The sequence below is a fragment of the Grampus griseus genome (assembly GCF_964374135.1).
Source record: "Grampus griseus genome assembly, chromosome: 2".
In the NCBI taxonomy this organism is placed as follows: Eukaryota; Metazoa; Chordata; class Mammalia; order Artiodactyla; family Delphinidae; genus Grampus; species Grampus griseus.
Window position 1 is genome coordinate 166,379,259 of NC_139018.1, and position 23,027 is coordinate 166,402,285.

A 23,027-nucleotide genomic window follows, 5' to 3' on the forward strand; every position below is an offset into this window, starting at 1 on the left:
GCGTGTGTCTTAACTATGGCTAGCAGGTGTTGGAATGAAGTTTTGCAGAGTATGCAAAGCAGGTAGGCTCTAAATGGCTAAAAATATGCTTATTGAGGCAGTATTTAAAGTGATTGGGTGTATAATAATTTGAGTTTGGCTCTGGTGGGCTTTGAGCTAATGGTTGAACCTGCTGTGAAGAAGTGTAACATAGGAACAATACCCAGGAGCCGTCATTAGCTCATTTACATAACACTCTTAGAGATGATTAGAAGATATATTAATATATCTGCACAATATAGATACTAATATTGATAGCTCTGTCTCTTTTTTTTTAACATCTTTATTGGAGTATAATTGCTTTACAATGGTGTGTTAGTTTCTGCTCTGTTTTATTTTAAAGATTTTTTAGGTAGTGTTCATGTCTTCCTTGAGTCTTTACTTTTCTCTGGCTTAAATATTTCTGGTTTCTCCAGATTTAACTTATGGTCATTCTTTATTTTTTTCTTTAAAGTTTATTTTTTTATTTTCTTAAAATGTACAATCCAGTGGTTTTTAATATATTCACAGAATTGTTAAACCATCAGTACTGGCTATTTCTGGAGCATTTTTTTTTTGCGTTACACGGTCCTCTCACTGTTGTGGCCTCTCCTGTTGCGGAGCACAGGCTCAGGACGTGCAGGCTTAGCGGCCATGGCTCACGGGCCTAGCTGCTCTGCAGCATGTGGGATCCTCCCGGACTGGGGCACGAACCCATGTCCCCTGTATCGGCAGGCGGACTCCCAACCACTGCGCCACCAGGGAAGCCCTCTGGAGCATTTTTATCACTCCAGATGGAAAGGTCATACCCATTAGCTAGCAGTCACTTATCATTCCCCCCATCCCTACCCTTTGGAACTACTAATCTACTTTGTTTCTGTGGATTTGCTTTTTCTGGATATTTCATATAAATGGAGTCATACAATATATGGCCTTTTATGTTTGGCTTCATTGATTTAGAAGCTGTCCATGTTGTAGCAAGTATCAGTGTTTCATTACTTTTTATGGCTGAATAATACTCCACTGCATAGATATGTCCCATTTTGTTTATCCATTCATCAGATGGTGGACATTTGGCTTATTTTTACCTTTGGACCATTATGAAGAATGCTGCTATGAACATTTGAGTACAAGTTTTTGTGTGAACATATGTTTTCAATTCTCTTGGGTATATACCTAATAGTGGAATTGCTGGATCATATGGTAACTCTATTTTTAATTTATTGAGGAACCCCCAGACTTTTATTTTCTTTTATTGTTGAGTTGTTACAGTTCTTATATATACTAGAATCAATTCCCTTATCTGATATATGATTTTCAAATATTTTATACCATTCTGTGAGTTGTTTTTTTCACTTTCTTGATAGTATTTTTGGAAGCACAAAAGTTTGATGAAGGCCCATTTGTTTTCTTCTTTTGTTTTTCATCCTTTTGGTGTCATATCTAAAGATAGGGTTCCAAATCCAAGGTCATGAAGATTTATCTCTATACTTTCTTTAAGATTTTTATAGTTTTAGCTATTACATTTAAGTCTTTGGTTCATTTGGGGTTACTTTTTGTATATGGTGTGAGGTAGGAATGTAACTTCATTCTTTTTCATCTAAATATCCAGTTATCACAGTGCAATTTATTGAAAAGACCATTCTTTCCCCCACTGAATTATATTGGCACCCTAATCAAAATTCAGTTGACCATAAATGTAATGCTTTACTTTTTGACTCTTCAGTTCTATTCCATTGATCTGTATGTCTGTCTATATGTCAGTACCACACTATCTTGGTTTCTTTAGCTTTGTAGTAAGTTTGAAATCAGGTAGTGTGGGTCTTTCAGCTTTGTTCTTCCTTTTTCAAGATTGGTTTGGCTATTCTGAGTCCCTTGCATTTCCCTATGAATTTTGGGAGCAGCTTGTCTAGTTTAAGTCTTCTCATTCCTTTGTCTTGGTCATTCTAGCTAATGATTTGTCAACTTGGTTGATCTTTTCAAAGAACCAACTTTTTAGTTTTGTTGATTTTTTAAAATTAAAAATATTTCTGTTTTATTTATTTCCAGTCTGATATTTATTTCATCCCTTCTGTTTTATATTTAATTTCTTCTTCTTTTCTAGTTTCTTAAGTTAGAAGTCTAGGTTAACTTGAAATCTTCATTTTTAAGATGGACATTTACAGCTATAAATTTTCCTTTTAATACACTGCCCTAGGTATATCCACTTATCTTGGTGTGCTGTGTTTTCATTTTTATTCATCTCAAAGTGTCTACCTATGATACTTTCTTTGACTCATTGGTTAACTGTGTTGTTTATTTCCACATATTTGTGAATTTCCAAATTTTCTTATGTTACTGATTTTTTATTTCATTCCATTTTGGTCAGAGAACATTTGGTGTAATATAAATCCTTTTAAATTTATTGAAACTTGTTTTTGGTCTATCCTGGTTATCCTGGACAATGTTCCATGTGTACTTGAAAAGAATGTATATTCTGCTCTTGCGGGATTGAGTGTTTTCTAGATAGATGTCTGTTAAATCTGGTTGATTTATAATGCGGTTCAAGTCCTTTACTTTCCTATTGATCATCTACCTAGTTATTCTATTCTTTATTGAAAGTAGGGAATTGAAGTGTCCTACTATTGTTGAATTTTCTATTTCTCCTTTCAAATTTGTCAGTTTTTGTTTCATGTATTTTAGTGCTCTGTTTTTAGGTACATACATGTTGACAATTGTTATATCTTCTTGATAGATTGACCTTTTCATCCTTAAAAATTTTGTCCTTCTTTGTCTCTAGTACCAACTTTTGTTTTAAATTGTATGGTATTTGACATTAGTACAGCCACACCAGTTCTCTTTTCTTACTGATTTCATGGTATGTTTTTTTCTGTCCTTTTACTTTCAACCTATTTGTGTTTGAACCTAAAGTGTGCCTCTGGTATACCACAGATAGTTGAATCATAGGTATTTTGGAGGAAGGGAATCATTCCTTTTTAGATCTCTTCAGTTGGACTATAGTCTCTTTAAACTGAAGTTCTAAATATTGAAATTAATAATCTATCTGTGAATGATTGTTTATTCTATATTACTTTATTACCTTTAATGCAGTCAACTGTTGTTTTGGTATTTGAGGGGCAGGCATATCATAATTTGGCAACTTATGTGGCTGATTTTTGTGGATTTAGTCACATGACCCTATATTTTTATATTAAATCTTATTTTGTTCTAATTAACCTATTGTCCTTTCAGTTTCTGCGTTTATCATCTTGTATATTCAGTGTCATTCCAATGATGACGATTATGATGAGTGCTAACATTTAATGAATATGACTGGGCATTCTATTTACCTAATATAAACTCCACTCTGTCAGTTGTTAGATGTGTGATCTCAGACAAGTTACTTAACCTCTTTACCTCAGTCTCCTCATCTATAAAGTTGGGATGCTGATAAGCAATCACATCTAGCCCACTGGGTTGCTATGAGGATTAAATGAATTAATATATGTAAAGTGTTTTAAAAATAATGACTAGCATATAATAAATACCATACAAGCATTTGTAAAATAAAATAACTGTATGATGTAAGAAGTATTATTATTCTCATTTTATAGGTAAGGAAGATAGGATTTCAGGAGACAGTAATTTGCCCAACGTTCCATTGCTATTGAGTAGTTAATCTGGGACTTGAAGTAAAGTGTGTCTCACTCCAAAGTCTGTGTTCTTGACCACTAATTCTTTAATATCATCCGCTCAATGCTTCATTCAAACTGTCATTAAACACATGGAAGAAAAGAGTGCCAAGAGTAGGGGCCTTGGAATTCACTACCACAAATTTCCCTCTATTAATCAGAGCCCTTTTTATGATTATTCAATAATGTCTTTGAATCTTTTATCCATTTCTCCATGAGTTTTACCAACTTCAAATAAAATCATGGAAAATACTTTGGTGAGTCCGTATATATGCCTTGTACCTATATGTCTGTCCCTTATTGGCCATTGCAGACATTCTCAAAAAGAAAATGAAGGTACTTTAAATTTTTTAAACTTAGTGCTAATGCTTATTACTCCTGTGAACTCCTCAGTGTTCTTGGATATGTTTCTTTTCTGAACTTTGTGTTTCATTGGAGAAATTTTCCTTCTGTTTTAAAAAGTCTATCTTCTTAAAGTCTAGGGTACATGTCAGTTTTAGTTGACATTCCCACTCATAGATATCAGGAATGCTAAAATTAAATAGCTATTTTATATTTCCATCCAAATTTTTTTGTTGGTCAGACTAGGTTGAGAGTCTCAGGTAAGGCAAAGGATACTAAAGTTCTGTGACTTGAAAGAGTGTGTGCAGGGCTTTGAATGTTGTGCCATAGAGGTTATTTAGAGAGGCCTGTTTTGATGATAAAGTAAAGAAAGTTTATAACCAATATTTTTACTGTTTATATAAAAATGAATATTAGTACTTGGAAACATTTTTTAACGTTAAATATTTACTTAAAATTTGTCCTTTTTTTTTTTTTTTTTGCGGTACGCAGGCCTCTCAGTGTTGTGGCCTCTCCCGTTGCGGAGCACAGGCTCCGGACGCGCAGGCTCAGCGGCCATGGCTCACGGGCCCAGCCGCTCTGCGGCATGTGGGATCTTCCCAGACTGGGGCACAAACCCGTGTCCTCTGCATTGGCAGGCGGACCCTCAACCACTGCGCCACCAGGGAAGCCCTGTCCTGTTTTTTAAAAAACTTTTTTTGTGGTTCAGTGATGAACTAAGGGCATTTATGCATCTTGAATTTTTTTCTAGAATAAGATAAATTGTTTAAAAAATCTTGCATGTTTTTCAGCCGAGAATGATAGCAATTATACCAATTAAAATGATTTTCTTTGTGAGTGATAAATAATATTTTATTTTTCTCCATAATAAAAGAAAAGCTCAGTGCCATTTGAGAATGTAACATTTAGTTTTGATTTAGCATTTAATAAGCAGTATAGTTCCTGGCTTTTGGTTTAGCTCTATGCCCTTTATTCTTTAGCTGATTTGCTAATTACTATTGAAAAACCCTCTAAAATTTCACTGGGGAAATGCAAATGTACATTCAGATTCTAAATACTTGAGAGGCAGCCAAGAACTGAGTGCATGCAAACACATTCTGAATTTTACATAATTTTTTGTGTAATTACTTTTAATTTCCAGAGGCTTCCTCCTTCAGTATCAGTACTTAGATTCCTTCTCTGTCAGCAAAAATGGAATGGATAAAATGTTCTGATTGTTTCAAGTAACTCAGAATACTAAAAAATAGAATTTATATGATAGGTGAAAGAGAAAGGAAATAAAAACTGGAGGCATGAGAGGCAGAAGTGTGGCATAACATTAATTCTATAATTTTTATTGAAATAAAAAACATTGCATAAAAATATAGAATCATAGGTATACAGCACAATGAATCGTCACAAAAGGAACGCACTTACATGAGTACCACTCAGGTCAAGAGAAAAAACATCACCAGTACACTAGAAAGCTTTCTTGTGCCCCTACCCATCACCTCCTCCCCACTATTCCCCCAAACTAAAAAATACCCTGATTTCTAACACTACATATTGCAATATCCTGTTTTAAACATTATGTAAATAGAATAATACAGCACATATGACTTATTTTGTTCAACATTGTTTGAGATATTGAGAAATTCATCCATGTTGTTGTATATAGCATTGGTTTATTTTCCTTGCTGTATAGTATTCTATTATACAAATAATATTAGATAAATGCAATTTATTTCTCCATTCTACTTTAGATGAACATCTGGCTTCTTAACAGTTTGGGATTATTGCAAACAGTGCAGCTGTTTTTGCTTGTCTATTAGAGCATGTTTGCATATCTTTCAGTTGCATATACATCTAGGATTGAAATAGCTAGATAATAGGATATGTTATCTTCAGATTTAGTAGATAATGCCAAATTCATTTACAAAGAGATTGTATGTCTTTATATGTCTGTCAGCACTATATGAGGGTTCTACTTATTTCATATCCTCACTAACACTTAAATTGTCAGTTGTTAAAAGTTTTAGCCATTTTAGTAGATATGTATTGGTTATCTTAAATTTGTTTTTCTTTGATGACTAATGAAGTTGGAAATTTTTTATAGGTTTATTAACCATTGTGACACTCTATTCAAACTTTTGCTCATTTTTAAATTGGAATGTTTATTTTTTTCTTATTGATGTATGAGTTCTTTTATATTTGGGTTTTGAACTTTTTTATCATTTCTAGTTGCCTTTCCTCTTCTGTCCTTTCTGTCATTTCTCATCACTACTATCAACTTTGTATCTTACATTCTCTTAGGCTTCTTTTAGGGATGTCCCTAATAATACATACATAATTACAACAGTGATTTAAATAGTAAATATTAATTTAGATGAGCCCAGATTTTACCCTTTCCATGGCTTTTGATTGCTTTCTGCATCTTCATTCTTTCATTTGAGATCATTTTCTTTCTGTCTAATAAACACTCCCTAGTATTTTATGTAGTGTTGGTTTGCAGCTGAAAAATTATTTCAGGTTTTGGTTTTCTGAAAATATCTTTATTTCACTTTTTAATTTTGAAGGGTATTTTAATTGTAAATAAACTCTAGATTAGCAGTTATTTTCTGTTACACTTTTATTAGACAAGCCATTATCACTTTAATAGTATAATAATAAATATCTAATAATATAATATTGAATATATTCAGATTATATAGAATATATATTTTAGTTATATATGAAGCCAGCTTTAAGGATTATCTTTGCATTTGATATATCTAGGCGTTATTTTCCTTGTATTAATCCAATTTAGGGTTTGTAGTGCATCTGGAATGTGAACTTAATTTTTTTTGGAAAATTTCCAGCCGTTATCTTTTAAAATGGTACTTTTGCTTCTTTGCCAGTCTCTGCCAACATTATCAATCTTCCCTTCTGTATTCTTGTACACATTAAGTGTATTATGGACTGGATGTTTGTGTCCCCCCAAAGTTCATATGTTGAAGTCCTAACCTGAAATGTGGCATTTGTAGGTAGGGCCTTTAGGAGGTAATTAGGTTTAGATGAGGTCATGAGGGTAGTGCCCTAGAATAGGATTAGTGTCCTTCCAAGAAGAGGAAGAAGGACCAGGGCTCTCCCTCTCTCTCCACCATATGAGGACACAGTAGGAAGGTGGCCATCTGCAAGCCAGGAAAAGGACTTTCCCTTGGAACTGAATCTGTCAGCACCTTGATCTTGGACTCCCCAGCTTCCAGACTGTGAGAAATATCTGTGTTTAAGCCATTATGGTGGTTTGTTATAAATATATAGCAGCCCAAGATGACTAAGACAAAGCATTGCCAAAAATGTTTGAGTTTTATAGCTCCTTTATCTGCATCCCATCTACATTTGTTTCTATAGCCTGCATTTTCTCAGTTTTCAAGGAAATGTCTTCTCTTTTTACTATAATTCACATACTATAAAATTCACTCTCCTAAAGTGTACAATTCAGTGGTTCTTATTATATTCAGAGTAGTGCAACCATAACAATTGTCTACTTTCAGAGGCTCTTTGTCACCCCAAAAAGAAACCTTGTACTCCTTTGTACCTCTCCCCAACACTTGGCAACCACTGTTCAACCTTCTGTCTCCATGGATTTGCCCATTTTGAACATTTCATATAAATGAATCATATAATTTGTGCTCTCTTGTGACTAGCTTCTTTAACTTAACATACTTTTTCCAAAATTCATTCATGTTGTATCATGTATCAGTACTTCATTCCTTTTTATTGCTGAATAATAATTTATTATATGAATAGACCACATTTTATTTATCCATTTACTAGCTAATGGAAATTTGCGTTGTGCCCATTTTTTGGCTATTATGAATAAAGCTGCTGTGAACTTTTCTATGCCAGTTCTGTGTGGGTCTGTGTTTTAATTCTCTTGGGTATAAATCCAGGAGTGGAATTGCTAGGTCATATGGGAACTAAGGAACTGATAAACTGTTTTCCAAGGTGACTGTACTGTTTATAATCCCTCCAGCAGTGTATGAGGGCTCAATTTCTCTGCATCCTCACCAACACTTGTTATTGTTTACCTTTTTAATTTTAGCCACCCTAGTCATTGTAAAGTGGTTTCTCATAGTGCTACTTGATTATTTTTTAAAACTTTGATTGGTGTGCAAAATACATACAAAATAGTGCACAAAATGACCATACTTGTTTAACAAGCACTCAGGTGGGAAAAGAGAATATTACCAGCAAAAAAGTCCATTTTTGCTCTCTTCCAGTCATTATCCACCCCATTTCAAAGGTAACATCCTGATAAAAAACATTAGTTTTTCCTGCTGTCGTTCTTTTATAAAAATGTAAACATACATCATATTAATTTAATGGCCTTACTATACAAATGTAATTGCTTTCTAATCATCACTGGAAAAACCACCTAACAATATTTGCAAATTTTAAAGAAATCACTGTTAGAAATCAGACAGCTGCCTGTCTTTCTGTTTTCCTTCTTCCCTTCCTTGTTAATTTTATTCACATATATTATCTTAATATCTTTTTCTTTGTGCCCCATTATATTCCTTTCTGTCTCTTTTCTTGCCTTAGTTGGCATTAATCTATTGTTTCTTTTTATTAGTATTGCACTTTTTTCTTTGCCTGTTATAAACTATTTTTCTATACTTTTAGTAGTTATTCTATGGATTACAACATATATCCTTAGCTCATTACAAACAAATGTGTTATTCCTTTTACCTTTCCCAGACGAAATAGGGTATCAGCACCTTTTACCTGCATTTACCCTTCCCCCTGCTTTTTGCCTTGCATTTTAATTCAATATATATCTTAAAGCTCACGAGACATTATTATTACTATTAGTACCTTGTACTATCTATTTTAGATTTACCTACATATTTACTTACATTGCTGTTCATTCTGTCCTGCACTTTTCTTTTTTTTTTTTTTTTTGTGCTACATGGGCCTCTCACCGTTTCGGCCTCTCCCGTTGCGGAGCACAGGCTCTGGACATGCACGCCCAGCGACCATGGCTCACGGGCCCAGCCACTCTGCGGCATGTGGGATCTTCCCGGACCAGGGCACGAACCCACGTCCCCTGCATTGGCAGGCGGACTCTCAACCACCGCGCCACCAGGCAAGCCCTGTCCTGCACTTTTGTGCTTCTGTCTGGCATAATTTTCCTTTTGCTTGAAAATTCCTTTAGCATTTCTTTTGTCATAGGTCTGGTGATAAGGTATTTTTTTTTTCAGGTTTTGTTTGACTTGAAATACCTTTATGTATTTCACATTTGAAGGGATATTTTCTCTTGGGAAACAATTTTAGGGTTTTCCCTTCTTTTAGCACTTTAATGATGTCATTCCATTATTTTCTGGTTTCTTTTATTTCTGTTTTGAAGACAGTTGTCAAACTTGTTGCTACTTATTTGTAAGTATGATCTTTTTTTTCCCTCTGGCTATTTTAAGATTTTTGTGTGTGTTTGGCTTTCTAGTTAGACTATGATGTGTGTTTATCCACTTTGGGGTGTATAACGAAATATATTTTATCTGATATTGCTTCTGTCCTCTCCCTTTATGTGACTCTAAGTACAAGTATATTAGATCCCTTTTCTATGATTCGTTATGTCCTTTGTGTTCTTTTGTATATTTCTCTTCAGTTTAGTTTTCAAGCTTCAGACTGGACGTCTTTTGCTCATCTGTCTTCTCCTTCACTTACCCTGTCTTCTCTGGTATCCTATCTTGGTTTTGTTAGTTCTGGAATATTCCAGAATATTTTATTGTTTTTTTAAAAATTAGATTCCAATTTTTCTAAAAGTTGTCCTCCGCTTTCTTGCACATGTTGATTATAGTTATTTAAAAATCTATCAGTAGCTTGAGTATCTGGTCATTTGTCGATCTGTTTATACTGTCTGTTTATTTCTTAGTGTTTGTTAATTTAAGAGTGAATGCCACACATAGTTTTGTTGCAGTGGTTCTGGATGCATTACCTTCTTCCGGAGAGGTTTTGCCCTGTCTCTGATAAGTAACTAGATAGAGACAGATCATCTTAATCTAACCAGTACTTGATCTGTCCCACAGCTGGACAGAAATCTATTAAAGTCTCAAACTGCTCCTTATTTACTCTTACTTCTAGGATATAGCACTATGGGGAGCTCACTGAGATGTTTACTAGGGCCCTTCATCCTCAGAAATTCCTGAACTCCAATTTAGGAATTTAACATTGCGATACTACCAAAAACTCAACCCTGTTTCTCTTTAGCATCTGCTTTGCGTCTTTGATTTTCACCGCAGACAGCTTAAGAATGCAACAACAAATTTTGAGTCTCAGTCTTATTTCTTTGTTATTTCATTCTGTCTGAGATTTTGTCCTTAAGGCTTGAGTATTTTTGAAGTGCTCAAATTGATTTTTTTTTCTCCTCTGGGCTGTAAGATATCCAAAATTTTGCTGGCTTCTCTACTTCTTACCAGTTTCCATTTGTCTGGATTCTCACTCCTTCCCCAATGCCTCATATCATCAAATACTCAGTTTGATACATAAATAAAGAATATAGTATATCTGTGCATTTTTCTTCTTTCTGTGATCTTGGCTTCTCAATTTTGGCTCCATTGGCAGCTTTCTGACGCCTCCTCATAGGTAAGTAGGTGAGTTCAGTCATTTGTTTGTTCCTTCATTTGTTTCTTTCTTCCTTCCTTCCATTTTATCCAGATATTCTAATTGTTTTTGGTGAAAACTTCATCCTGCTATAACATAATGTATCACAGCCAGAAACTAAAGTCAGTTCTTTCCTTCCCTCATTTCAGTAATAGATTGTAACCATTACCTAAGAAGCCCCTGTATTCTCCTCTGTCATCCTATACCCATCTGCCCCCCCAAAAGATAACCATTATCCTGAAATTTATGTTATCACTTCGATTCTTTATCGTTCCATGTATGTATATATGCTTAAATAGTACTTTATAAAAATTTTACATATTTTTGAATTTTATAAAGTTGAAATCATATTATATATTCTTTCATTGATTTCTGTTCTTAGTACAGCAATTTGTATTTTAACAAACAATTGATGCCAGAAAAATGTGTAAAGATGGACTACTCAAAAATATATGTGAAGCCCTTTAGCTGTGAACATGGTAGAGCACCATACAGCAACTTTGATTTTACTTTTCTACCTGTGGGTGGTAAGCTCTTTGAGAACTAAACCATGATTTTGTTCCTCTTTGTTGCTGTAGCAAAGAGCATACAATGGGGCTCAGTAAGCAAGAGCTAAATTAAGTCAATAATGAGAAGAAAGTTCCCATTACTTATGGTCTGTGACCACAGGAAGCGCAGGGTGTCAAAGGTGGAACGTAGTGAATTTGTGGTTTATTGGGGGGCATTATTTTTTTTTTTTTAAAGTGTTGAGCATATTAAGAACTTATCTTTATCGAGCGTTTGGGACTTTTTTCTGTAAGAAGGTCTAGAAAAACTGGCTTGCTCACTCAATGAGATACAATCCTAACGTTTTCTTGAGTCAGTTTCAACCTCACGCAAAGCATCTTGCTATGTGTCAGTACTTGTAATGTGTCTGCTCCCATGCTGCTTCGGCACCCTTAGCCCTGTGTTGTGAGAGAGGGCTCCACTGAATATAACAAGAACGTTTCAAAAATTAATAATAGAAAACAGTTTCTTTTTTCATATTAACTATATCATAAAAGAAAACATCCTTCCACCCCCAACCCTGCTCCAGTCCATCAAGCTTTTTAAACCATGTTATCTGGCGGCTAATGAATAATAGAGACAAAATGTAGTTCTTTTGCTCCCTGGTGAAATACTGCACTATTTGTTATTCATGAGTTCTTGTTTTCCTGGAAGATTGTTTGAGAAATACGTGGGTGATGTGTACCCTATCACTGCCTGGGGGCCTTTTAGATTTCCTCTGTTTCAGTGTTTTCCTTTTGTTTTAATAAACAGCTGATAGTTGTGGAGAAGTCACTGGATGTTAGGATAATTAACCTTTTTTTTTTTTAACATCTTCATTGGGGTATAATTGCTTTACAATGGTGTGTTACTTTCTGCTTTATAACAAAGCGAATCAGTTATACATATACATATGTTCCCATATCTCTTCCCTCTTGCATCTCCTTCCTTCCCACTCTCCCTATCGCACCCCTCTAGGTGATCACAAAGCACCGAGCTGATCTCCCTGTGCTATGCGGCTGCTTCCCACTAGCCATCTGTTTTACGTTTGGTAGTGTATATATGTCCATGCCACTCTCTCGCTTTGTCACAGCTTACCCTTTCCCCTCCCCATATCCTCAAGTCCATTCTCTAGTAGGTCTGTGTCTTTATTCCTGTCTTACCCCTAGGCTCTTCATGACATTTTTTTTTCTTAAATTCCATATATATGTGTTAGCATACGGTATTTGTCTTTCTCTCTCTGACTTACTTCACACTGTATGACAGACTCTAGGTCCGTCCACCTCATTACAAATAGCTCAATTTCGTTTCTTTTTATGGCTGAGTAATATTCCATTGTATATATGTGCCACATCTTCTTTATCCATTCATCCGATGATGGACACTTAGGTTGTTTCCATCTCCTGGATATTGTAAATAGAGCTGCAATAAACATTTTGGTACATGACTCTTTTTGAATTATGGTTTTCTCAGGGTATATGCCCAGTAGTGGGATTGCTGGGTCATATGGTAGTTCTATTTTTAGATTTTAAGGAACCTCCATAGTGTTCTCCATAGTGGCTGTACCAATTCACATTCCACCAGCAGTGCAAGAGTGTTCCCTTTTCTCCACACCCTCTCCAGCATTTATTGTTTCTAGATTTTTTGATGATGGCCATTCTGACTGGTGTGAGATGATATCTCATTGTAGTTTTAATTTGCATTTCTCTGATGATTAATGATGTTGAGCATTCTTTCATGTGTTTGTTGGCAGTCTGTATATCTTCTTTGGAGAAATGTGTATTTAGGTATTCTGCCCATTTTTGGATTGGGTTGTTTGTTTTTTTGTTATTGAGCTGCATGAGCTGCTTGTAAATTTTGGAGATTAATCCTTTGTCAGTTGCTTCATTTGCAAATATTTTCTCCCATTCTGAGGGTTGTCTTTTGGTCTTGTTTATGGTTTCCTTTGCTGTACAAAAGCTTTGAAGTTTCATTAGGTCCCATTTGTTTATTTTTGTTTTTATTTCCATTTCTCTAGGAGGTGGGTCAAAAAGGATCTTGCTGTGATTTATGTCATAGAGTGTTCTGCCTATGTTTTCCTCTAAGAGTTTGATAGTTTCTGGCCTTACATTTAGGTCTTTAATCCATTCTGAGCTTATTTTTGTGTATGGTGTTAGGGAGTGATCTAATCTCATACTTTTACATGTACCTGTCCAGTTTTCCCAGCACCACTTATTGAAGAGGCTGTCCTTTCTCCACTGTACATTCCTGCCTCCTTTATCAAAGATAAGGTGACCATATGTGCGTGGGTTTATCTCTGGGCTTTCTATCCTGTTCCATTGATCTATCTTTCTGTTTTTGTGCCAGTACCATACTGTCTTGATTACTGTAGCTTTGTGGTGTAGTCTGAAGTCAGGGAGCCTGATTCCTCCAGCTCTATTTTTCGTTCTCAAGATTGCTTTGGCTATTCGGGGTCTTTTGTGTTTCCATACAAATTGTGAAATTTTTTGTTCTAGTTCTGTGAAAAATGCCAGTGGTAGTTTGATAGGGATTGCATTGAATCTGTAGATTGCTTTGGGTAGTAGAGTCATTTTCACAATGTTGATTCTTCCAGTCCAAGAACATGGTATATCTCTCCATCTATCTGTATCATCTTTAATTTCTTTCAGCAGTGTCTTATAATTTTCTTCATACACGTCTTTTGTCTCCCTTGGTAGGTTTATTCCTCGATATTTTATTCTTTTTGTTGCAATGGTAAATGGGAGTGTTTTCTCGATTTCACTTTCAGATTTTTCATCATTAGTGTATAGGAATGCCAGAGATTTCTGTGCATTAATTTTGTATCCGGCAACTTTACCAAATTCATTGATTAGCTCTAGTAGTTTTCTGGTAGCATCTTTAGGATTCTCTATGTATAGTATCATGCCATCTGCAAAGAGTGACAGCTTTACTTCTTCTTTTCTGATTTGGATTCCTTTTATTTCCTTTTCTTCTCTGATTGCTGTGGCTAAAACTTCCAAAACTATGTTGAATAACAGTGGTGAGAGTGGGCAACCTTGTCTTATTCCTGATCTTAGTGGAAATGCTTTCAGTTTTTCACCATTGAGGACGATGTTGGCTGTGGGTTTGTCATATATGGCCTTTATTATGTTGAGGAAAGTTCCCTCTATGCCTACTTTCTGCAGGGTTTTTATCATAAATGGGTGTTGAATTTTGTCGAAAGCTTTCTCTGCATCTATTGAGATGATCATATGTTTTTTCTCCTTCAGTTTGTTAATATGGTGTATCACATTGATTGATTTGCGTCTATTGAAGAATCCTTGCATTCCTGGAATAAACCCCACTTGATCATGGTGTATGATCCTCTTAATGTGCTGTTGGCTTCTGTTTGCTAGTATTTTGTTGAGGATTTTTGCATCTATGATCATCAGTGATATTGGCCTGTAGTTTTCTTTCTTTGTGACATCCTTGTCTGGTTTTGGTATCAGGGTGATGGTGGCCTCGTAGAATGAGTTTGGGAGTGTTCCTCCCTCTGCTATATTCTGGAAGAGTTTGAAAAGGATAGGTGTTAGCTCTTCTCTAAATGTTTGATAGAATTTGCCTGTGAAGCCAGCTGGTCCTGGGCTTTTGTTTGTTGGAGGATTTTTAATCACAGTTTCAACTTCAGTGCTTGTGATTGATCTGTTCATATATTCTATTTCTTCCTGGTTCAATCTCGGAAAGTTGTGCTTTTCTCAGAATTTGTCCATTTCTTCCAGGTTGTCCATTTTATTGGCATATAGTTGCTTGTAGTAATCTCTCATGATCTTTTGTATTTCTGCAGTGTCAGTTGTTACTTCTCCTTTTTCATTTCTAATTCTATTGATTTGAGTCTTCTCCCGGTTTTTCTTGATGAGGCTGGCTAATGGTTTATCAATTTTGTTTATCTTCTCAAAGAACCAGCTTTTAGTTTTATTGATCTTTGCTGTCGTTTCCTTCATTTCTTTTTCATTTATTTCTCATCTGATCTTTATGATTTCTTTCCTTCTGCTAACTTTGGGGTTTTTTTGTTATTCTTTCTCTAATTGCCTTAGGTGCAAGGTTAGGTTGTTTATTCGAGATGTTTCCTGTTTCTTAAGGTACGATTGTATTGCTATAAACTTCCCTTCCTTCCTTAGAAATGCTTTTGCTGCATCCTATAGGTTTTGGGTCATCGTGTCTCCATTGTCATTTGTTTCTAGGTATTTTTTGATTTCCTCTTTGATTTTTTCAGTGATCACTTCGTTATTAAGTAGTGTATTGTTTAGCCTCCATGTGTCTGTATTTTTTACAGATCTTTTCCTGTAATTGATATCTAGTCTCATAGCATTGTGGTCGGAAAAGATACTTGATACAATTTCAATTTTCTTAAATTTACCAAGGCTTGATTTGTGATCCAAGATATGATCTATCCTGGAGAATGTTCCATGAGCACTTGAAAAAATGTGTGTTCTCTTGTTTTTGGATGGAATGTCCTATAAATATCAATTAAGTCCATCTTGTTTAATATATCATTTAAAGCTTGTGTTTCCTTATTTATTTTCATTTTGGATGATCTGTCCATTGGTGAAAGTGGGGTGTTAAAGTCCCCTACTATGAATGTGTTACTGTCGATTTCCCCTTTTATGGCTGTTAGTATTTGCCTTATGTATTGAGGTGCTCCTATGTTGGGTGCATAAATATTTACAATTGTTATATCTTCTTCTTGGATTGATCCCTTGATCATTATGTAGTGTCCTTCTTTGTCTCTTCTAATAGTCTTTATTTTAAAGTCTATTTAGTCTGATATGAGAATTGCTACTCTGGCTTTCTTTTGCTTTCTGTTTTCATGGAATATCTTTTTCCATTCCCTCACTTTCAGTCTGTATGTGTCTCTAGGTCTGAAGTGGGTCTCTTGTAGACAGCATATATATGGGTCTTGTTTTTGTATCCATTCAGCCAATCTGTGTCTTTTGGTGGGAGCATTTAATCCATTTAAATTTAAGGTAATTATCGATATGTTTGTTCCTATTCCCATTTTCTTAATTGTTTTGGGTTTGTTATTGTAGGTCTTTTCCTTCTCTTGTGTTTCTTGCCTAGAGAAGATCCTTTAGCATTTGTTTTAAAGCTGGTTTGGTGGTGCTGAACTCTCTCAGCTTTTGCTTGTCTGTAAAGGTTTTAATTTCTCCATCAAATCTGAATGAGATCCTTGCTAGGTAGAGTAATCTTGGTTGTAGGTTTTTCTCCTTCATCACTTTATATATGTCCTGCCAGTCCCTCTGGCTTGCAGAGTTTCTGCTGAAAGATCAGCTGTTAACCTTATGGGGATTCACTTGTGTGTTATTTTTCCCTTGCTGCTTTTAATATGTTTTCTTTGTATTTAATTTTTGACAGTTAGATTATTATGTGTTTTGGCGTGTTTCTCCTTGGATTTATCCTGTATGGGACTCTCTGTGCTTCCTGGACTTGATTAACTATTTCCTTTCCCATTTTAGGGAAGTTTTCAACTATAATCTCTTCAAATATTTTCTCAGTCCCTTTCTTTTTCTCTTCTTCTTCTGGAACCCCTTTAATTCGAATGTTGGTGCATTTAATGTTGTCCCAGAGGTCTCTGAGACTGTCCTCAATTCTTTTCCTTCTTTTTTCTTTAATCTGCTCTGCAGTAGTTATTTCCACTATTTTATCTTCCAGGTCACTTATCTGTTCTTCTGCTTCAGTTATTCTGCTATTGATCCCTTCTAGAGTATTTTTAATTTCATTTATTGTGTTGTTCATTGTTGCTTGTTTCATCTTTAGTTCTTCTAGGTCCTTGTTAAATGTTTCTTGCATTTTCTCTATTCTATTTCCAAGATTTTGGATCATCTTTACTATCATAATTCTGAATTCTTTTTCAGGTAGACTGCCTATTTCCTCTTCCTTTGTTCGGTCTTGTGGCTTTTTATCTTGCTCCTTCATCTGTGGTGTGTTTTTCTGTCTTCTCATTTTGCTTATCTTACTGTGTTTGGGATCTCCTTTTTGCAGGCTGCAGGTTCGTAGTTCCCGTTGTTTTTGGTGTCTGTCCCCCGTGGCTAAATTTGGTTCAGTAGGTTGTGTAGGCTTCCTGGTGGAGGGGACTAGTGCCTGTGTTCTGGTGGATGAGGCTGGATCTTGTCTTTCTGGTAGGCCGGTCCACATCTGGTGGTGTGTTTTGGGGTGTCTGTGGACTTATTATGATTTTAGGCAGCCTCCTTGCTAATGGGTGGGGTTGTGTTCCTGTCTTGCTAGTTGTTTTGCATAGGGTGTCCAGCACTGTAGCTTGCTGGTCGTTGAGTGAAGCTGGGTGCTGGTGTTGAGATGGAGATCTCTGGGAGATTTTCGCCGTTTGATATTACGTGGAGCTGGGAGGTCTCTTGTGGACCACTGTCCTGAAGTTGGCTCTCCCACCTCAGAGGCACAGCACTGACTCCTGGCTGCAGCACCAAGAGCCTTTCATCCACACGGCTCTTGTTCTCAAGTACCTCCTTGCTGCTGAAAGCTCTATAGTCCTTTTAATGTGATGTTGAATATGGTTTGCTGGTATTTTGTTGAAGATTTTCACAACAATATTAATCAGGATTATTGGTCTGCAGTTTTCTTTTCTTGTAGTATCTTTGTCTGGCTTTGATATCAGGGTAATTCTGGGCTCATAAAATGAGTTAGGAACTGTTCTCTCTCAATTTTTGGAAGAGTTTGAGGAATACTGATGTTAATTCTTTTTTAAATGTTTGTCCATTGAGGCCATCTGGCCCTGGGCTTTTCTCTGTTAGGAGGTTTTTGATTACTGATTCAGTCTACCGGCTAGTTATAGGTTTGTACGTAATTTTTGTTTCTTCATGACCCAGACTTGGTCGGTTGTATACTTCTAGCAATCTGTCCATATTTCTCTAATCTCTTAAGCAACATCTCTTCCCATTTGGATCTGGATTACTCCTAGGGACCTACCTTTGATTGTAGGCTCTCAAGATCTCTCCTTAGGAAGTCTCTGCTGGTGGCTTCGTAAGGTTCATCAAAGAAGGCATCCAATCTTTTGGGCACCTACCTCACTCACAAGGGTGCCTTAACTCTTAATATGAAGAGCTTAATTTTTATCAAAGGGTCTCATGGAAGAGCTACCCTTATGGAAGAAGAAGTGCTGCTTTTTCCATTTCCACCCTTTTGGACTTCTATGAAGATAAAGTAGAAAGATTTAGATTTGAGTATATAAAATAAAGATCTTTAATATCTAAAATGAGCATCTTAATGTTATGGTAAAATTTTGAAGATTTTTTTCTCCTGAATCTAGTGAGGATCTATGTTTATATTCTAAATCCCTAAGGAGAAAAAAATATAAAAAGCAGTTACTGAGTCCAATTACAGTAAACATAGGTTGAGTAGTCACCATACTTACGGAGATTAAAAGAGAAATTAGCTAAACTAGTACACGAATTGCCTCATGTTGAAAATGTGTAAGTTTGGCTGGGAGGTGGCCAAATTGGAGTAGCTACAGAATGGTGGTGGTGGATGGAACACGAAAGTATGGTAAGATCACTTTTACACTCCAAGACAAGTGTGTGTAAGCAACAGCACATTCGGTTCCACACAGAGTGTATGTAGCGGAATGATATTCTTTTTTTTGTTTTTTCTCCACTGTAACAGATGATATTCTTTTATTGAATTTAACTGGTTGAACATTTTAAAATTTTTCTTTAAGGGTATAAGATAATTTAAGATGAACAAAGAGTTTGAGGTAACTAATAATTCATATTGCAGTGTTTCCCATAATAAAATTAGGAAGCATTTTGTTTTTAAGTTCAGGGGACTTTATATTTGGTGATGTTTATCTAATCAACTAATTATCTAATCAACATTTATTGATGTTTAATCAATAGATTTTTTAAAAAACTTCATTTTCTTTCAGCTCTATCGTTAGCTTATATTAAAGAGATACCCTTATTCCAATAAACTTTCAGATCTGCCTTAAACATTTAAAATTCTCAACTGAGTCACTGTTGCAGTGCCGAGTCACATTACCAGGGAATTAGTGCTGATTAAATGAATAGCATTAACCTTCAAATTCCAGTGAAGCAGAATATTTAAACTGCACTGCTATTCTTAGTATCTAAGACTTAGTTTGCTTGGATATATCTTGGCTGGGTGAATGTTTAATAAATGTAACTCACAAGAAATTCCATGTTATGCACTTAGTGTCACAATCTAGTTAATTAAATAATGGTACCTCACTGAATTGCACTTCTCAGTGTCCTTTGCTTCTTCCTTCTGCCTAACCTTTTTGCCTCGGAGTGTCCTGAGTCTCATCCCTTTGGATCTATTAACTTCACTGCCTACAGGCACTCCCTTAATGATCTAGTCTTATCTGATCTCATGGCTTTGTCTATCGTCTTTATGCAAATGAATCCCAAATTATAGAGCCCAGACATCTCTCCCAAACTCCATACTACTTTATCAGACTACTTTTTTTTTTTTTTTTTTTTTTGAGGTACCCGGGCCTCTCACTGTTGTGGCCTCTCCCGTCGCGGAGCACAGGCTCCGGATGTGCAGGCTCAGCGGCCATGGCTCACGGGCCCAGCCCCTCCGTGGAATGTGGGATCTTCCCGGACCAGGGCACGAACCCGCATCCCGTGCATCGGCAGGCGGACTCTCAACCACTGCGCCACCAGGGAAGCCCCAGACTACTTATTTGATATCAGGAATTAAATTTCAAATAGACACTTCACACTTAACATTTGCAAAACTGAACTTGTGTTCTCTTCTCCAAATCAACTCCACCTGCAGCCTTTCCCAGATCCTTGATGGCAACTCCATTCTTAAGGTTGCTCAGGCCAAAAACCTGGGAGTCATCCTTTATTCTTCTCTTCCTCTTATACCCTGTATTTCAGCTATTAGGACATCTTGGTAGTTCTGCTTTCTTCAAAGTGTTCCTGAATCTAATTGAATGATTGTTCTTACAAGTTAAAAAAAATAAGTCTCAGTGAAGTTAAGAGAACAGCCCCAAATTCACATTAACTAGTAAGTCAGAATTCAGGCATATGTTTTCTGACTGACCACAAACAATATGATCTCTTATAATAGTGCTTCTCCAAAGTAAGTGTTACAATTGCCTTTTTATTTATACAATTCGGAAATAGGATCTGACCCACTATATCTCTAGACCTTTATAAGTAGGATGTGTTATTTCATTTAAGTCCTGGAGGAATTCTCTACACACACAATAGTTCTTTCATAACTACTTGCCAACCCAGTTGAATTGACTGGTACTTATCTGTCCTTGTATTTTGCTCTGGGTCAAGAACTGTGTTTTCAATTGCAAGGCATAATTGGATATGAGTGTGTTGGGTGAAAAAAAAAAAGGGTATTAATGAAATAAAATATTCAAGGTCTTTTAGAGAGCTCTTTTTCAAAGATTTTCGTGCTATAACCTATGAATTTAGAGCATGTATTAGCTCTTGCTACCTTACATATAAATACTTTATTGTTTGCTGGAATTTTCATGATATGCAATTTTGATCTTATTACTAATCATTAAAGCTTAGATTGAGGGATTATTATTTAGATAATTTAGTACTTTCTCTCAAGGGCCTCTGTCAGAGGGTCACTATTTGTAACTTTCAGATTCACTAAATTCTCAGCTCCTCTAATAGGTTATAATGGCAAAAAGGTAAAGTGTTGGGATCTTGGTAGAGAGCTATCAAAAAAGAAATTTCAGTGTTGATCAAATTCTTGAAACACCCTTTTTACTGATAAACTGTATTGTAATGGAAGTTATTCCATCCTTATGTAATTGAATGTAGCAGAAATGAAGTATGTATGGTACTGGCACAAAAACAGAAATATAGACCAATGGAACAGGATAGAAAGCCCAGAGTTAAACCCACACACATATCTTTGATAAAGGAGGCAACAATATACAGTGGAGAAAAGAGAGCCTCTTCAATAAGTGGTGCTGAGAAAACTGGACAGCTACATGTAAAAGAATGAATGAAATTCAAACACTCCCTAACACCAGACACAAAAATAAACTCAAAATGGATTAAAGGCCTAAATGTAAGGCTAGACACTCTAAAACTCTTAGAGGAAAACATAGGCAGAACACTCTGACATAAATCACAGCAAGATCCTTTTTGACCCACCTCCTAGAGAAACGGAAATAAAAACAAAAATAAACAAATGGGACCTAATGAAACTTCAAAGCTTTTGTACAGCAAAGGAAACCATAAATAAGGCGAAAAGACAACCCTCAGAATGGGAGAAAATATTTGCAAATGAAGCAACTGACAAAGGATTAACCTCCAAGATTTACAAGCAGCTCATACAACTCAATATCAAAAAAACAAACAACCCAATCCAAAAATGTGCAGAAGACCTAAATAGACATTTCTCCAAAGAAGATATACAGATTGCCAACAAACACATGAAAGGATGCTCAACATCACTGATCATTAGAGAAATGCAAATCAAAACTACAGTGAGGTATCACCTCACACCAGTCAGAATGGCCATCATCAAAAAATCTACAAACAAGGCTTCCCTTGTGGCCCAGTGGTTGAGAGTCCACCTGCCGGTGCAGGGGACACGGGTTCGTGCCCTGGTCCGGGAAGATCCCACATGCCACGGAGCGGCTGGGCCCGTGAGCCATGGCTGCTGAGCCTGCGCGTCCGGAGCCTGTGCTCTGCAACGAGAGAGGCCACAACAGTGAGAGGCCCGCGTACCACAAAATAAATAAATAAATAAAGGGCTTCCCTGGTGGCACAGTGGTTGAGAGTCCGCCTGCCGGTGCAGGGGACACGGGTTCGTGCCCTGGTCCGGGAAGATCCCGCATGCCGCGGAGCGGCTGGGCCAGTGAGCCATGGCCACTGAGCCTGCGCATCCGGAGCCTGTGCTCCACAATGGGAAAGGCCACAACAGTGAGAGGCCCGCGTACTGCAAAAAAAAAAAATTAAAAAATCTACAAACAGTAAATGCTGGAGAGGGTGTGGAGAAAAGGGAACCCTCTTGCACTGTTGGTGAGAATGTAAGTTAATACAGCCACTCTGGAGAACAGTATGGAGGTTCCCTAAAAAACTGAAAATATTACTACAGTATGACCCAGCACTTGAGTCACTTGAGAAAACCATAATTCAAAAAGAGTCATGTGTTCATCGCAGCAGTATTTACAATAGCCAGGACATGGAAACAACCTAAGTGTCCATCGACAGATGAGTGGATAAAGAAGATGTGGCACATGTATACAATGGAATATTACTCAGCCATTAAAAGAAACGAAATTGAGTTATTTGTAGTGAGGTGGATGGACCTCGAGTCTGTTATACAGAGTGAAGTAGGTCAGAAAGAGAAAAGCAAATACCGTGTGCTAACATACATATATGGAATCTAAAAAAAAAAAGGTTCTGAAGAACCTAGGAGTAGGACAGGAATAAACACGCAGGCGTAGGGAATGGACTTGAGGATATGGGGAGGGGGAAGGGTAAGCTGGAACGAAGTGAGAGAGTGGCATGGACTTATAAATACTACCACATGTAAAATAGATAGCTAGTGGGAAGCAGCCGCATAGCATGGGGAGGTCAGCTCGGTGCTTTGTGACCACCTAGAGTGGTGGGATAGGGAGAGTGGGAGGGAGATGCAAGAGGGAGGAGATATGGGGATATTTGTATATGTATAGCTGATTCACTTTGTTATAAAGCAGAAACTAACACACCATTGTAAAGCAATTATACTCCAATAAAGATGTTAAAAAAAAAAAAGAAATGAAGTATGTTAAACAGTTTTGCTAGGGTTCAGTGATATTCTTGAAAGATGCCAATAATAAGCTTTTGGGATGTCCATCATGTCTATTGGTGTGATATATTTGGAAAGCCAATC

The 23,027-nt window shown here is 36.4% G+C and overlaps 1 protein-coding gene across 1 annotated transcript in view; it reads left to right on the forward strand.

Annotated features, from left to right (window-relative positions):
* The window catches only part of GPR158 (G protein-coupled receptor 158), a gene marked incomplete at both ends in the record, with an annotated part of 321,322 nt that overhangs the window by 129,337 nt on the left and 168,958 nt on the right, over positions 1–23,027 (forward strand). The gene's annotated exons all lie outside the window — the stretch shown is intronic.